Genomic DNA, 19085 nt, shown 5'->3' on the forward strand with positions numbered 1-19085 from the left:
TAGCTGTAAAACTGGTACCTTTAGTTTGAAATACCAACAAGGAGGATTTTCACTGAACCAGCTATTTTTAAGAGGTGAGGGATAATGCAGGGGAGGGAAGATTCACCCGTATTGGCTGCTATAATAACAAACCATTTTTTTTAAAGGTGCCTCTGTATAATTGCTTTCTTCCTTGCAATTTAAAATCTAACTTTCTTAGGATTTCTACCATCAGTCCTATGATTTACTTATTCTTGTTGGTTCTAACGCCAGTTGCAGTCACTAAAGGACACAGCCTCTGAATTTTAAGTGAGCCACTCACTTATAGTACTTATATATCGTTTTATTGGTGTTGCATGAGATACTCCACTTTCTGCAGCACTTAAACCTAGATTGCTTGATCTGCTGGTCCCAGTGCTTCTAAAAGTACTTAAAAATAACTTGGAGTTTACAAGTTTTACAAAAAAAAACTTGTAATTTCACCGAATATAAGAGTTTCATTTTTATTTTCATCTTCTATGCATTTGTAGAATTTTCAAGAGAATTGAGAAATGAAAAACTAAGCTGCCATCGTGCTCTTATTAGAAGCCCTCTGCTCAAGAAGTTGAAGGATCCTCAACTCTCGGGTATCCATAAGCCAGTAAAAAATAATTTTATTTGATTTAGTTCATCTAATTTTGAAATTTTTTATAAGAAAATACTTCTTTCTGCTTAAAATTATGCTATTGGTGAATATTTTACTCTAAACAAATGAAGGCATCTGATTATACTTCCATGGTTAGAGAACATAGAATCGTATCACTGCCTTATTTTGATGCATTGTATATCTTCCCATTTTTAGAAAGTAATGAAGACATACCCTGCTATTAAGACTATGGTCACTATCTTTGTTAACAACAAGCATGCCTTAAGTTAGGAAGATAGTGCATTTCGTATCTTTAGTCAGAATCTCAGTGTTTTGGGACATAAAAATGATGGTATTTTCACAAGGCAAAATTTTAGCAGGGGAAGCTTATGAACCTGAAACCTACTTCACTTTCTTTTATTCAAAAGAGAGAACCAGACAGTTCACAACTTTTCCATGAGCTCAAACCTGGATTTTAAGGGCTAGAGTTTTACTGAAACTCAAATTGGCACAACACAAAAGTTTTGTTTTGCAACATTCTGTAAGGTTTCTTATCACATGGCCAAGCTAAACACATGAATAATGCTGTATATTGAAACCACACGCCTTAGAAATTTGAAAACTGATTTGCACTTTGGTCAGAACGAAGAAAGATGAGTCATTTTTTTCATTACCATTCAGAATCAGGGACATCCCTCTAAGACTGGGTAGCAGGTAATGGAGGATTGACAGCCAAACTGCCTATTATCAATACTCAACTGGACAAAACTATGGATAGCTCCAAAGTTTTCTCTATCAAGACACCATTTTGAAAACTGCATACATAGGCTGTTGAGATGTTTGAATTATGAAAATATTTCTTGCCAATCAAACTTCTACTGGTAGAAACATTGCACTACTTTGGGCACATATGGAACAACTTTAATTAGCAGTGTAGTGCTAATGTGTTGGTGAAGAAAGGAGCTACGTATTCATCTTAGTTCCTTGCTTCAGGATCTGCAAAATCTCTGCCGTAATCCTGCAAGAATTAGGGCCTAAGGTCATGAAGGTTGATTAACTTTATCAGAGCCAGGGTCTTAAATTATTGCCTGTACAAAGGCTTTTGTTAAAAAAGAAAAAAGTCAAAAATCTAATATTAAGTTACTTGCCTACACAAAACTTTACTGGTTTTCTAAAAAAGAAAAGAGAGTACGTCACTGAATTTTAGAATTTTTTTGAGAGTGAAGTGAAAGCCCATTCTCAGAACACTTATAAGGGAAAGATTTATTCATAGAATCCTTGGAAGATATTTTTCACCATATGAATGAAGCAAATCTTCTGAATCAAGGCCTTGGATTAGCTATTTAAAATGGCACTAAAATTCTGTGAGCAATGTTAGATAAACTGCCATTTTAGAAGAGGAGGCTGGATGCAAACAACTTTGCAAACTTTCAAATATTGGAGGAAGAACTTCTGAAGACTGGAGTCTCCAGTAACTGAGGATGCCAACTCTTCTGTAGTCAAAAATCTGCATAAATATTTTGTAATTTTTAATGTCAACTCTGCTCTTTAGAAAGCTTTAAATTCCCCTTTTTATTATCAGGTATTGCAAAGTTTGACAGTGTTAATATTTTCACAATATTTAACTCCTTTGCATTTAACTCTTTAGACTTTTCGGATATTATTTTGTTATATTACATGAGGAGAGAATCTAGTTAATTTTCTTTCACATAGCAAATGTTCTATATTCCATTTGCTGAGTACATTCCTTTCTCTTTGTTTTCAGATGCTTCTTTTAAAAAATCACATGTCAAATTATTATATGGTAAGGGTGTGTTTATTAAATATTTTCATATGAAAGGAAGAAAGGGAAAAAGGAAGATGAACTTTGAGCATTGTGCTAAGTAATTTTACATAAACCATACGTAATTTATTCTTAAACTGACTAAATATCTTATATAGTTTTAGAACACATTTTACAAATTATGAAAATGAAGTTCAGAAAATTAACAGCCAATACTTTAGGCAGAGATATGTAGGGAGACTTGACCAATAAGGATTATGAAAAACTAAGCCAAAATGATGCGAAATTGGGTATAATCTAATTGCATATGTATTTCCTGACTTTTAAAATGCATGTTGAAATTTTATGGGAAACAAAGATTAAATATGAGCTTCTATTAACTCAAGTATGTAACACAGTGGCCAAGTCCATCATTAACATTATATTAAACTATTGCAACTTAGTACTTATTCATCCTGCTAGCAATGTGTTATTGGATTGTATCTCTTACAAAGACATCAGGTCTAGACATACCGGTTGGGAGCTATACTTCATTTACCCGAGATGTGTAACATTCTGGGGATTAGATTGAAGAATTGTCATTTTTTGATGCCATGATATCCCAATCTTTCAAATAAATATAGTCATGCTGATGACACATTTAAAGTAAAACATATAGAAATTGTATAATTTTATTTGAGATAAAGTAAATTTTGTTGTTGAAAAACCCTTTTGAATTAAATCCTTCCTATTTCTCCATTGGGTATTCACTGAATGTCAACTGTAATCTTTCCCCAAACTGCTGCTGTCCTCAAAGACCGATTCAAAGAGGCCTTGTGTGAAGTGTTTCCCAAATCTGTTCAGCAGAGTTTGGCAGTCCTCACAGTCCTGTGTTCATTCCATTATTATTGCACTTAGCACAGTGGAGAGTGCCTATGTATCAGCACATGGGCTTTCATCATTAGACCTTGGGTACCTTGAGCCAGTGGCTAGGGCTTTTATCTCTACACCTCTCAATCTAAGTGCAGTGTCTACTCCACTATAAGAGCTCAGTAAGTGTTCTTATTAGATTTGTTTTTATGATTAAAGTAATGTACATTTATTGGGAAAGAAAAAATAACTTTAGAAAGTAATGATAAACAAAAATAAAAAACATGATAAAAGTAAATATATAACTATTATTAATATATATATATTTTTTTGTGTGTGGTACGCAGGCCTCTCACTGTTGTGGCCTCTCCCGTTGCGGAGCACAGGCTCCAGACGCACAGGCTCAGCAGCCATGGCTCACGGGCCTAGCGGCTCCGCGGCATGTGCGATCCTCCCGGACCGGGGCACGAACCCGTGTCCCCTGCATCGGCAGGTGGACTCTCAACCACTGCGCCACCAGGGAAGCCCTAATATTTTCATGTGCTTTATTCTTCCTTATATATCAAAACTTCAGTTTATACTATATGTTCTGTTTAATACACTTTTTAAACAACAGTATTACTGAAAATGTGAACTGTGAAATTATTTCACTATGAAAATAATTCTGCAAACTGTGAAAATATTTCACCTAAATAATTATTCAACAACAGAATTATTTTTATTTGCACTATGGGCATTTCAAACATATACTGAAAATTGAGACTGTAGTATAATAAATCCCTATGTACCTACCACCTAATTCAATAATTATCAACATTTGGCAAATGTTTTAAGTTTCATTATATCCCCATCCATTTATTCACTCCCCACATTGGGTTATTTTAAAGGAGATTCCAGGCATCATACTGTTTCATTAGTAAATACTTCAGTATGTATGCATTTCTAAAAGATGAACATTTAGAAAAAAGGCCCAATGCCATATCACCCAAAATTATTGTAAATAATTCTTAATACAATCAGTGCAGCAATCTCCCTGATTGTCTCATCAATGGCTGTTTACAGGTACTTTGTTGAATCAGTGTCCAAAGTCTTCATTCTGAATTTGGCTGATTTGTTTCTTACATTTCTTATCTCATCTCGTTTTATTTTTCTCCCTGTCATTATTTTATAGCAGCATTTCAAAGCCTTCATCATATTCCATGCTATGGATAAAACACAATTTATTCAAACAGTTCTCTGTTATTGAGCATTTAGCTTATTCCCAATTTTTCTCCTATTAAACAACGTGCCAATGAATCTGCATACAGACAAATCTTTGAGCACACCTAGAATTATCCTATTAGGATTAATTCTTAGAAGTGGAATGCCTCATGGGTTTTTGGGTTTTTTTTTTTTTTTTAAGCTTTTGATACAGCTTGTCAAATTACTCTTCAAAATGATTGAGCTAATTTACACTCCTACCAGCCATAGGAGCTACCTGTGTCCCCACACCCTCATCAATGCTGCATAATATTTTCATTTTAAATATTTGCCAATTTCGTAGACAAGAAAGATATCTTGCTGTTTTAATTTGCATTTTTTGGATTAATAGTAAGAAAGACTGCCCTAAATCCTTGAATCCTTGTTCAGTGCTTACGGTGGCCACCAAACCACTTTCTGGTAAGTCCACAAAGGAGATGTATGTTTAAACGGCAAGGCCCTTTAAACACAGATTTTTATTACTAGACTTAAGTGGAAATTCTGGCCCTGGTGAGTCTATGACTGCCAGAATTAAGATTTTTTTCTTAGTCTTGAAGTAAGTTTAAGTGCTTTTAAAAAATATAGTATTTCCCTTACTTACTCTGTCTAGAATGGTGAAGCTTCTCAATCAGGATGCAGCCCCAGACTCACTGTACTGCACTCAGCTCCAAAAGTGCATGGTTCCTAAAGATCCTTTAAACTCTTTGTCACACACACAAAATGTAACCCCTTATACCATGGCCACATTGTCACCTTGGCATATTCCTGTGAAGCATCCATACTCCTTCCCTGGAGTAGAATTTCTGGGAAGGTGGGGTGAGGGTGCTGTACATGGGATAGGAAAGAACTGAGTTCCCCTAGAACATTGACGTGCAGCCAAAGTGAAGTTAATTTTTTTTTTTTCTATACTCGTTTTGGCCATTAGAGTATATATCTTTTGTGAATCACCTGTTCATTTTCCTTGCTAATCAATGAATGAGGAACACATGAAAGAATGAATGATCACATTTTGGGTATAACGACTCAACTAGTTACAAGTCAGCCAAATTGCACCGTCTTTTAGTCCATATTTCATTTTCTTGTCAACTTTTATTGGAGGAACTATCCAGTCTGGCAGCCATCTATTTTAAAGCAGGCTTTTATATCTAACTTCTTTCTCAGAATTTGTCAAAGTAACTTAAATGGTCAGGGTCTTATCTCTGTGCAGCCTTTAAATGAGGCCAGTCAAGATCCTACTGGGTCTAAAAAGCAATAGATCAAAGATCACAGAATTACTGATTGTGGGTTTGCTTCCTTCAATGTTGAGCAAGGAAGAGGGTCCCTCCTTTCTGAGAATAATCTAATCATGTGCCCTGCATTTTTATTCAATTCCTTTCTCTCATCCAGGCCCTTCTTCCACCAGTCGTCTCCTCTCTGTTAGGTCATCGATCTCACTCAGAGAACAACTGGTAACAAAACCCTTTATCCCATCTTTTCACAACTGACTTGAATATGAAATCATTTTCTGATCCTTACAGTGCTTAATTTATCCAAGGGAGTAGTGCTCTGTAGAAAATGTAGGCTTGAAAAATTACAATGAGACGGCAGTTAATGTCCTTACAAACTCATATTGAACACTGTCAACTTATTTAGGTGGATAAATAAATAGATTAGGTAGGTGATAGATAGATAGATAGGTACGTAGATAGATAAATAGGATTTTCTATGGTCTACAGAATAGTATTTCCTAACTGGTGCTCCATGGAACGCAGGTGATAGATAGGTAGATAGATAGATAAACAGGATTTTCTATGGTCTATAGAATAGTATTTCCTAACTGGTGCTCCATGGAACCTAGAACTCTTAGATTATTAATAAGTATGCTTAGAATTTTATTTTTTTGCAGTCAAATACATTTGAAAAATACTTCTTGCATTTGTTCCACTTAAGATTCATAATACGTATGAATATTAGCATATTAAACCCTTGGAGAAATTTTGCATTAAGAAACTTTATTTACTGGGACTTCCCTGGTGGTCCAGTGGTTAAGAATCCGTCTTGCAATGCAAGGGACGCCGGTTTGATCCCTGGTCAGGGAACTAAGATCCCACATGCCTCAAGGCAACTAAGCCCGCACGCTGCAACTGTAGAGACCAAGTACTCTGGAGCCCGCATGCCACAACTACAAACCCCACACGCTCTGGAGCCCTTGCAACACAACTAGAGAGCCTACACACTGCAACTAGAAAGAAGCCCAAGCACCGCAACGAAGAGCCACTACACCGCAACAAAAAAGATCCCGCATGCCACAACTAAGACCCGACACAGCCAAAAAAAAGAAACCTTACTCACCTTATTTAACTGAAGGTTATAAAATATATTTGACCACAGAATCAGGGGTTTTTGTTTTGTTTTGTTTTTTAATGGAGTGCCCATTACTATTTCTGCAGAATTATTTGGAAAGCACTGTGATAGAACACAGGTGAAGGCACTTGGAATGGCATTTCAGAAAATGCTCTAGACGCAACATAGGTTTTTGGTCATCTCCCTATTGCTCCCTATTGCTCTTTCCCAATCTCTCCACCTCCATCTCCAATCCAGGTACACTAACTTCATTCATATGAGGTCTTAGGCCTCTTTGAACACAAAGTGCTTTATAATACTCCCAAGTCTTTTCATGGGCTCTTTACTGTCTTTAAAACATTCTTCATCAATGTCACCTGCAAATCTCCACATATTCCTTCACCCACAGCTCATACAATAGCTAGTCAGCAAGACCTGCCAATCTTCCTTTCCTAGAAAGATTCCAAGCTTTCTATTCTTTACATCTTGGTTACCCCAGAATTTTATTTGCTCCTTTATAACATTCTATCTACACTATATTATCTATACATCTGTCTGTTTCCCTCTTTAGACTGTTTTCTCCTAGAGGTCAAGGACCATATCTTATCAATTGTTTTATACCTACCGACCCACACAGTGTCTAGCACATAGAAGGCATTCCATGTCTATTTTATAAGTTAATTCATTTGCTTATCCAAAAAATTACTTTAAGCTGTAAGGAGCGTAAATATCACGCATCCTGTTCTGACTGTGCATCTCCTTGAAATATTTTAAGACTGCATTGTGTTGTCTTAACAGAAAACAAACAAGAATCATTTGATTATTCCCTACAGATATGATAAAAAGTCTGTTTGCCCAAATATCTTGGTCATTCTATTAATTTGGCTGTTGCTCGAGCCATGGAACCATGAACTCTCAGAATTAGATGGGCCATTCAAGTTATCTAGTTTTACCAATTTTGTTTCTTATTTGTTGTGAAGTTTTTTGTGGTTTATTTTTTTGTCTTTTAAAGAAAATATATTAAAATGCAAGTTTTATTGTGCGTTTTTTGCATTTATTGAAGTAAATAAAAACAAACTGACAATGAGCCATAAATTCATGAGCCTCCAAGTCTCCTGAGGATGGTTGGTGCATTGTAAAGATTGTTCTCTACCTTCACGGAAGGCAGAAGTGAGCATCTTCATGGGCAGTAATTACAGGTTTGTGTGGGGGACACTATCAGAAATTGCTCTAGCATCTAGTATAAACAGTAGTTTATACTTCTTCGGTCCTTAAATTTTCTTAAAGTTTCCAGCAGTATCATTCACCTGACATCATGATGACACATAGAAGGCCCAAATGGATATAGCATGCCCATGTATAGGGAAGAAAAATATTCAATGTGCTCTCTTTTAGTCACCCTGTTATTAAGGACTAGTATATCTGACAAGTCACAGCAAATCAGAGGTCTTTGTTAAACCATTTGAAAAATGTACTCCTCAACTATCACTATCAATTCAGATCTCAACTATCATTATCAACTCAGATATTCAGACAGTCCCACCCAGAAGCTTGTTCCTGGGTGCTGTCGAGTGCTGTAGGCACTCTACTTGAGTAGAGTAGGCACTCATCTATTGTGTGAATAATTTGCACTATGTCTGCCTGGAATCTCCAACCAGAAGGGACAAGAATTTCATGAAGTTAGAGCAATTGACACTCTCTCTATAAGGTTATTTGGCATTATGAAAGATATATAATTTCAATTTAAGTGCTTAATTTGGAATAATACTAACAGCCAATCCCCACTGTTGATTTATACTCATTAATTAATTTACCTGTTGCTTCATTTAATCAATTATGTAATAAAATTAGATATTGAATGTTTATTATGGATATGATGATGTATAAGGCACATATTGCTTATCAACATAGTCCTTAACCTTCAGGAGCCTGAGGTCCCACAGAGGTCAAGGGCACACATACCTGCAATTTACTGTAAAGAAAGCAATTGCCTTAACAGACATTTTCAAAGACAGAAAAAACATCCAGCTTAGAGGAACTTAGTGGAATTGCTCTACTGAGTATATATGTAAAATACAAACACTGGGAAATAGTATATATATGCTTTCCAATATGGTAGCCACTAGCCATAGGTAGTTATTAAGCGCTTGAAGTGTGACCACTCTTAATTGACACATGCTGCGCAGGTACAATGTATACCTAAGTTTGAAGATTTAGTATGAAAAAATAACATAAAACATGTCATTTATAAATTTATCTTGATTACTTGTTAAAATATTAACGTTTGGGATATATTGGATGAAATAACACATTACTAAAATTAACCCCCCTTATTTCTCTTTACTATGTTCATGTGGCTATCAGAAAAAATTAAAATTACACATGTATCTTGCGTTTCATTTTTATTGGCCATCAGTGGTAGACGATTTGTGTGCAAACCAGATATTGCAGCTTGGCTCACACAGCATCTATTCCTACTACTTTCCTATATTGCAAAGGGCTAATACTGAAAATTACTTTCCCCCAAATATGGTTTCAGAGATGATTTAGTCTTATTAATTAGATGCATGAGCAGAAGACTTGAATTATGGGCTACGGAGAAATACAGATCATTTCGCTGGTCCAAATCATAAGAGAAGTGGCAGGGTTCTGAAGTAACAGTGGCATCAGTGGATCCCCAATTCAACAGGGAAATTTCCTAATGTGGCAGAATAATCAACTTCCTGGATGGTTCTTTCCTATTGTGTAACTTCAGGAGTCAATCCTAGAATGAATGTCCTTTTAGCTTTGTCAATAATTGTATAAGCCATTTAAGAATCTATAATAACTCTGTTTCCTCTTAAATTTGCTAAAGTTGATTCTGTTTCCCACACTTGAGCACTTCCCAACACAGGGTTTGTGGAATAGGCACTTAAATCCATAATTTAAAGCACACACATACATACTCATCACCTGTTAACATCTGTTTCTCTGTTGTCTCCCACAGGTACAGATGCACAGGAGGAGAGTATTTAATTACTGCCGATTGCATTTATATAAAACAGAGAAATATAATGAAACAAATGACTAGACGTCCCATATATTATAATTTTCAGTATGATCCCTTTATCATCTAACATTTAATTAATGTTATAATAAACTCCAAAGAATTACAAAAACCACACATTTTCTATAGTATATATGTCAGCACTTTTTTCTTAATAAATGGGCCATCAGCTGGGCTTTGAGTGTTATTCCTCATATTACAAATGTGTCCTTTTCTCTCTTTCCATCATAAGGACCGCATACATTCTCTCATATTTTGATATGAGAGAACTAATTCAAACCTTTTAGAAATTGCAGCAGAGTAACAGAGGAGGACATGCCCCTGAACTGTCCACCTAAGGGCTTGGGACCTTGGTTGCCATTAAGTTCATGGCTTAGCATCTTAGCAAGAAAATGAAGAAATCTTCTGTGAACACTCTAAAAAGTTCACAGCAAGGTCAGAGCAAGCTAGGTTTGGTCACGATGAGGCATCCGTAAGGTGGAACAGAGGTCAAATGCATTGAGGACTGAGCTGGCCCTGCTCTCTCCATCAGCCAAAATCCACAGGAGTCACAACTGCCTTGGGACCCCGAGTGATGCAGGTCAGAGAAAGCACCAGACCATGCCATAGAATTCTAAAAAAACAATTAAGGATTTTCCGGTTTAATTTTCCCAGATAATTAGCTCTAGAGGATGCCTTTGAATTTTCTAACCTTTTTCAGTATGCAAATTTTTAGTTTTCTAAATCAGTGGTGATCATACTAATAACCACTTTGTGCAAACAGAAGCGACATACTTCTATAACCATTTGCAGTCTCAGTCTGGCCACTATTTTGCATAACTCTTTTCCATTTTTAGCCATTATTCCAATTTTAGTGTCACTGCCCAACTTTCCATGAGCACACCACCGATTATTATTGAAGCAGAAAGGGTGAGCTGAAGAACTGCAAAAATATCAATGTGTAGATGTTTTTTGTTTGTTTTGTTTCTAAAAAATAAAACCTTATAAAGTGGAAGAGAAACAGAGAGAGTACCTGGAAGACGATACAGTGTTAAATGAGAGACTTTGGAGAAAGTGGGTGTGCACATGCATATTTGTGTTTTAAGATCAGAGATAAAAGAGCTAGTAAGATAGATAAGAATGATGAAAAAAAGAGAATAAAAGAGGCTTTGGGGAATAGCGTTTGACCACGTTGGTTCATATCCTCACCATAGGTAATGCTGTCATAAGACTCTGTTTTAATTCAAAGAAATAGAACTTGATGAAATGGACTTTTTAAAAAGCCATTTCTATCTTCAGATACCTAATTCAGCCCTTAGGCATGATTAATGCTCCAGTGGACCTGACCCAAAGTGAAATCATTACAGCCTATGCAGTTCATGCTTTCAAATGATTCATTCCTACAGGAAAGTGAGGACTAAAGAGAATTGTATAAATACAATGATCAATCCAAAAGAGAAATTGGAAAGTTTAAAACTCATCTTTGGCTCCCAGGTGGAGGCCATCCATAGATCCCAGCACTGAGGTCAATGAATCTAAGTCTTGTTAATGCAGAACGCTTCTCTCTAATCCCACGGATCGAGCCCCTAACTAGATTCAAAGATGCCCTGGGAAAGCACTTTGACATTGGTAACAAACTGCGAAGGCACAACAGCTATGCCAGTAAAATCTTCAAAGACCTCTCACCTTACTGTTGTACATCACTCTGAAGTGCTGGGCAGTGTGGGGCACATGTTTTTTCAGAATAGATTTTGACGACAGAAGATTCCTTTCTTTTTTTCTTGGTCCCTCAAATCATAATTTGTGTCCCTCTTTCATGTACCCTGGAATTGTCTTCTCCAAACTCCAAATAGTCAGTACACTAGGTAAACCTCCAGATCATGTTCAAATGCCTATCCAATTAGCATCATCCCATCCAACCCCTAACAACTGTATACTGTCTTCCTTTATAAACCCAACTCCCTTCATCACTGCAGTGGTTTAAGACTGATGTTGGGAGGAAAGAAATGTTCTGAAATCTCCTTAGAATATGGCTGATTTTTAAGGAAATTGGCTCCATCACTAGAAGTTCTCGGACACTTGAACATTTTTTATTATAAATGCCATAAAAGGGATTTCTACCCTTGTTAAGAGATTGGACTAGACCCCTAAGGCCCTTTCAACCTCTGAAATTGGAAGGTGTGAGTAACCTGTGGACAACCCAACTTTCCAAGTGTAATACGTGTTTTTGAAGAGAAGGTTGAGGTGATGAATACAAAGTTAGATGCCAGGGGCCCATTCCCAGCTCAGAAACTGTTAAAGGCAAGACAGATCATGCTTCTACTGCGATTTCCACACCTGACTTAACACAAGCCCCAGGAAGACAATCATATAGCACCTTTTTTCTCAGTCAGGGTCAGATAAAGTCTACAAAGTTCAACAAAAAGCCAGTGTGATCCTCATTTTTCTCTCCTCAATGTACTGCCCAAGTCTCTGGGATTCTGACTCAATTACAACGTAATTTAGGTCAGGAGAAGAGAACAGGACCGTTGTTGATTCTGAAATTGCAATAGAGTTGTTTTCTGAGACATTAGCAATTGGGGACAGTTAGGTCATTTTGGCCTTAACATCCCTACCTCCCGGCTTTTACTTGCTAGTTGCATTCGCTCTGTTGCGGTAGCAACAGCTGTGGCAGCTGTGAGCGAATTACAGCTGCCAACCATCCAACTGGAGGCATCAGGGACTGAGGCTGGGATAATAAAGTCAGGGCTTAACAGCTGTGGGCACAGCAGATGTTCTTAAGATGGACTAGAAGGAAGAAGGAGAGGTATGATAGAGAAGTTACTAAAAAAGGATTAAGCCTTTACATAATAGAGCTAATAAGATTTCCTCCTTCAGAAAACATGTAATTTGCTCTCCCTTTCCAGCCAAGCTACTTGACATGTCATATCCACTATTATCCAAGGCCGTTGCTTTAACAAATAAGATGGGAAATGACATATCTTACAGTCTGGTTCAAGATCAGTCAACCCAGCATTACAAACAATTTCTTATGTTTTCTGAGCATAATTATTTCCTGTGGAGATACAATAAGGAGCAGCTTTCAAAACAAGCTCGGCCCGAACTCAGGCCTGGAGAGAGTGTGCTCTGGGGTAGGTGTTACTGGTGTTCTCCAATGTGATTTGAAATAAAAATAATCTCACGTGGCCCGGATTTCTATACTTAGCATAAGAATGCACTTTGTTTCACATAGTTTAGAATTTGGAGACTTGGTCAAGGGACTAGAAGACCCAACAGATATCGACCCCCATGTTTTGTCCTTATCAGTAAAATTCTCCATAAAAAGAAACTAGTAAGGATACAGAACATTTAAGGTTGTCTAGGGTGCTCCCAGAAACTGAGCAGGGAAGCCAGAGATGGGGATGTAGTCAGACAATAGATACCACATCAGTAAACTGAATAGACGTGAAAATTTGTAAATTAGGATTTGTCTGAAGAGCACTGGTGGAAACCCGGCTTGAAAAAAGTCAAATGGTGTCAAATGCATGAATAATATCAGTGTTTATAAATATCCTCTATATGATTAGTAGATATTACTCTATTGGGTGAGCTTAGGGGAAACAAAGAAAACCTGTTTCTTTGGTGAATAGATCCCAATTTAAGTGTGCAGTAGGCTAGTGCATCTGGGATGTTGGCTTCTTCTTTGACAGACACCTCTAGGATGGCCTCCTTATGGTCTACATTGCTACCTTATTTCTTCTTTCTCCCATCTCGAATATGATTAGCCTGCTTTACACACATACCCATGTACCAAGGAACAGGGCAAGGGGAAGTGCAGAGGGGACCATCTCTGGAAGGTAGGACTGGCAAGAGACAGTGCACTTGCATATGGACAAAAAACTCAAGTTTTTAATGAAAAAAATATGCATACCTTGTAGAACTATTTCTTCCTAATATGGATTAAGAATCTTACAACATAGGGGAATTTTCGGAATCACAGATAGTAAATTAGGTTGCTTGCATTTTGGCTACGATTCTCAAACAGTATGGATATATTATGGTGGATTCACAGTGCAGTCAAGGGTTTATTTCACTCCTTCCAATGACCCACTAACTCTATACTCTATCCGTGTAGTGTATACCTTCCTAATATCCAAGATGCTGTCTCTAACGGCTTAACAATATCACAGCAAACCTTAGGAGAAAAAGAGATCACTTATTTACTTAAAATCAGATGAAGGATTTTTCTCTGCTGTCATCTTTCCTCCAAAGCAAAAGTTGGCATTAAGCCTTTTTTCTTCTCTTGGATTTAGAGACATTTAGAATTAAACTCAGAATTGCTTTCAGGAAACACAAACTTGAATTCAAAGATATTGCCCTGCCTCTAATTCTATTAAATGCAACCTTGTGAGCATCTGCAAACTTCTGCAAATGACTATACCTAAAATCTCCAAAATCCAGTGTGCTTTTTCAGAGATAAAGGACACTCCACATACTATAATCCTGGCAAAACACTTAAGAGTGAAAGGGCATCGCCCAAAGCTAGTCTGGTCATGGTTGGATTGTCACCCCAAATTAGTATTCATGAGGGTCCCTCTGACAAATGGAGTTGTTATCCACAGATGCTGTAAACATAAATCAGGAGGATATCATCAATAATGTTGTATTCTCTTTGTCCTCATCATGTTTACAGATCTCGCTTTGAAAAGCACATAAATACTTAGAGCATATTGTGGGAAACACGCCACTCATCTTATTAGCTTTCTCTGGCTCCAAGCTCTGACGCTGATCATCCCCTGACAGTGTTTGCCAACAACAAAAGACGGCTATTGATCACAATGCTTCTCCCTTTGGCAGCCTTTCTGCCCACGATTACCTTGCATCATTTGCCTTAAGTCAAATGTCACAGAACAACTTACAAAGGATGTATCTATCTAGTAGAGCAAAATGTATTACTATGAGTTCAATTGGAGGAAAATCCTTTGGTGTTATGAATTGTTTACAATTTAAAATTTTATTTCTTGGCATTAATGAACAGTCAAAATCAGAGCTTACTTTGTAAGCTCCAAATACATAAAATTGTACTCATTTGCAAGTTATTTTCTGAATAGTTTGCAGAGTCGCAAATATCTTGGAAGCTGACCCATCAATCATTCTCAGAGTCACGCTATGTATGAACAGTTTGCTCTGCTGGCATTTCTTTCTGTAACAGAGTATCTCTATTGAAATTTCCTGGTAATTTTTCATCTGTAACGTAGTCTTCATTTGTCTTTTTACCTTGATCCTAGAGAGATGCCAGGAAAGGATACATTCTTTTTTTATTTAAATTGAAAAGAGCACTTCACAGATTGAGAATTTAGGGATACAACTGGAATATACATCCTCCGTGTGAAAAACAGAAAGGTTTTTGTGGGGTTATTTTCCAGGGAGAAAAATAATAGCTGCATCAGGATGCCACAGAGAACAGGTGCTCACATGTAAAGACAGTCATTTCATAACTGGTCTTCTCAACACTTTATAGTCTACACCCTGTTACCTATAATTTGTAAGGTGTATATTAGACCCTCCAGAGGAAACAGCTGTCTAACTCGATCTAATCAGGAGCAATGTTACCTCACTGAAGCATATCCTGTGTTTTGGCTGTTAGTGTACACCTTCAAGACAGTGTCTATTGACATGTCTCATGAAGGATGTGGGTACTCAGCCCTCTTTACCCAATTACCTGATCCTAGTTTCTGCCCTTGGGTAAATATCGAATCATCAACTGCTCTGTCTTTTCTACTTGTGCTGGCTTGGCTCTACTACATAGGTTAATGTTCAGTGCAAGTTTCTACTATTTGAATTCCCTGCCTGACTTTTCTACCTTTCCTTCCAGTCCTTGACCTCTAAGATTCATCACCTCTTCTTCTTTTTAATTTTTTTACTTTTTAAAAATTTACTGAGGTAACATTGCTTTATAACATTATATGTTTCATGTGTACAACATTATATATCAACTTCTTTATACATTACAGTGTGCTCACCACCAAAGTTTAGTTTCCATCCATCACCATACAGTTGACCCTCTTTACCCTTTCACCACTGCCTCCCGACCCCACCCACCACTTCCCCTCTGGTAACCATTATGCTGTTCTCTGTATCTATGTTTGCTTTTGTTGGGTTTGGTTTATGAATTTATTTTGCTTACTGTTTGCTTTTTATAGTCCACGTTTGAATGAAATCATCTCCATGTGATTTATTTCACTTAGCATAATGCCCTCAACGTCCACCCATGTTGCAAATGGCAAAGTTTCATTTCTTATGGCTGAGTAGTATACCTTGTGTGTGCGTGTGTGTGTATGTGTGTGTGTATATATATATATACACACACACACACACACACACACATACATATACATACACACACATCACATCTTCTTTATCCATTCATCCACTATTGTAAATAATGCCATGATGAACATAGGGGGTACATATATCTTTTCAAATTAGTGTTTTCATGTTCTTTGGATAAACACCCAGAAGTGGAATAGCTGGATGGTAGTTCTAGTGTTAATTTTCTGAGGACTCTCCATACTGTTTTTGATAGTGGCTGCACCAATTTACACTCCCAGTGTATGAGGGTTCTCTTCTCTCTTATTCCTTGTCCTTTTGATAATAGCCATTCTAACAGGCATAAGGTGAAAGCTCATTGTGGTTTTGATTTGCATTTCCCTAACAATTAGTGGTTTCATCTCTTTTCATGTGCCTGTTGGCCATCTGTATGCCTTCTTTGGAAAAATGTCTATTCATCTCCTCTGCCCATTTTTTAATCAGGTTGTTTGGTTTTTGTTGTTGTTGAGTTGTATGAGTTATTTATATATTTTGGATATCAACCCCTTATCAGAGGTATGTTTTTCAAATATCTTCTCCCATGTGGTAGCTTGTCTTTTCATTTTGTCGATGGCTTCCTTTGCTGGGCAAGAAGCTTTTTCGTTTGATGTAGTTTTGTTTATTTTTGCTTTTGTTTCTCTTGCCTGAGGAGACAGATCCAGAAAGACATTGCTAAGACTGATGTCAAAGAGTGTACTGCCTATGTTTTCTTCTAGGAGTTTTATGGTTTCAGGTCTTATATTCAAGTCTTTAATTTCTATTGAGTTGATTTTTGTATATAGTATGAGATAGGCTCTAGTTTCATTCTTTTGCATGTGGCTGTCCAGTTTTCCCAACGCAACCTCTTGTTAATCTGATTGGTAGAACCTAGGATACCATATGCTTGGCCAAGTGATGGCATCCAGGGGACAGCTTTGACCCACAGCCACCCCCTCACACCCACGTAATGGTGTCTCTGGGAAAAAAATATGCTTAACAGTATCAAAGCAAGAGACTTTCAAGCATGGGCTTTGATTGAGAACAGGAATTGAAGACTGTATTCCTAGGTATCATGTTTAACTAAAAAGGCCAAGTCACCCCAAATGCACAAATATGACTGAAACGGAAAGCTTATGAAAGAAATTACTGCATAACCTGTTGAGTACAAACTGAAGGAAATACCTCATTAAACAAGGATCTCTTGAACTCTCCTGGAAAGCTACTGAGACTCCACACTTTAACCACAAAATAAGTGCAGTGGTGTCATTCAAGAAAAGACATATTTTCTAAGTCTCTGTACCATTCATTAAGTACCTATTATGTGCTTCACTATTTTCCTTCAACTTCTCATACTCACGGTCCATATATTTTCTTTGTGGCTTTGAACATGTAAAGCAACTTTCCATTAATTTCTCATGGAACTCTCCTCTTTGAAGCTTCTTCTCTTCCAAGAAGTCCTTTCTAAACTACCACAGGTTAGCCAGTTTGAATATCAGTAATTTTTCAACTGACTTAGACCTGACATGTCTGGTCTGGACTCCTGAACCGTCATGCTTATATCAGCTTTACCTGCCAAGGCTTTGGTCTATCTGACTAATTTGATTGAATCATTCATTAATTTATTTATTCATTCAGAAAATAACTGAGAGAGAAGCATGAGTCAGACTATATACCTGGAATCTTTGGATCAGCAACAAAAAATAATCAAGGCTAGCATAATCCCTGGTATTATCATGATTTTTTTTCCTTTGTCTTTTGTAAACAGTAATGAGTTAAGCAACCTTAGACCCTGAGGGTGGAATAGGATCAAGACTCTAGCTCCAACCACGAAAATAATGCATGTGCTACACTGGCCCCCCGCAAAACTCAGCTTCTTCATCTACCTCTTTTCTTTTCCTAAGGATATTTGGTGAATAACTGAAATAATTGCAGAGATACATATTGAAAAGCTCTTTGTAAATCCTGGATATTACTGTCACTATAATTAGGCTGTGCACGATATATGGAAATCTTGATTAGACTACTGCTTTTTCAAAAGGTAATTAGCTTGCACAACAATATGTTTCCTGGATGTGTTTTCAGAGGATTGTTTTATATTTTCTTTTCACTCCTGTCCCCAGAGCTAATGAATTGAAGTGTCCTCAAGAAAAGACTCAGGGCTTCCCTGGTGGCGCAGTGGTTAAGAATCTGCCTGCCAATGCAGGGGACACGGGTTCGAGCCCTGGTCCGGGAAGGTCCCACATGCCGTGGAGTAACTAAGCCCATGCGCCACAACTACTGAGCCTGCGCTCTAGAGCCCGCGAGCCACAACTGCTGAAGCCCTCATGTCACGACTACTGAAGCTCGTGCACCTAGAGCCCGTGCTCCGCAACAAGAGAAGCCACCGCAATGAGAAGCCTGTGCACCGCAACGAAGAGTAGCCCCCGCTCACCACAGCTACAGAGAGCCCGCACACAGCAATGAAGACCCAAAGTAGCCAAAAATAAATAAATAGATAGATAAATAAATAAATAAACAAATAAATTTATATATTAAAAAAAAGACTCAGAACCCTGAAGGGTGAAAGACACTGAGTGAAGACTGATAAGGGGACATTTCCCCTGAGGTGGCCTGGGATAAGTCTATAATCCCTGAGCTGGGGCAAACAGGTGACTGGGCTACAGGGAAGCTGTCAACTCTCCTGTGATTATGTCAGAGGCAGAGAACTGTCAAACCCTATGGTTTCACCTGTAGAGTGACATTGGGAATCTTCCCTGTCCGACAAGCCCTTCTCATTTTGCTCAAATGCTTTGAAGACTTATTGACCTTCTATGGACTCTGTGCCCACCCAGCATTTAGTTGACCTATATCTTTATGATTTGTTTAATATGTCTGTCTCTTCCAGTATACCAGGGTCTCATCTAATCTCTTTGCCTGGTTGAAAGAAAGGAATAGGA

The sequence above is a fragment of the Stenella coeruleoalba genome (assembly GCF_951394435.1).
Source record: "Stenella coeruleoalba genome assembly, chromosome: 13".
NCBI classification, from domain to species: Eukaryota; Metazoa; Chordata; class Mammalia; order Artiodactyla; family Delphinidae; genus Stenella; species Stenella coeruleoalba.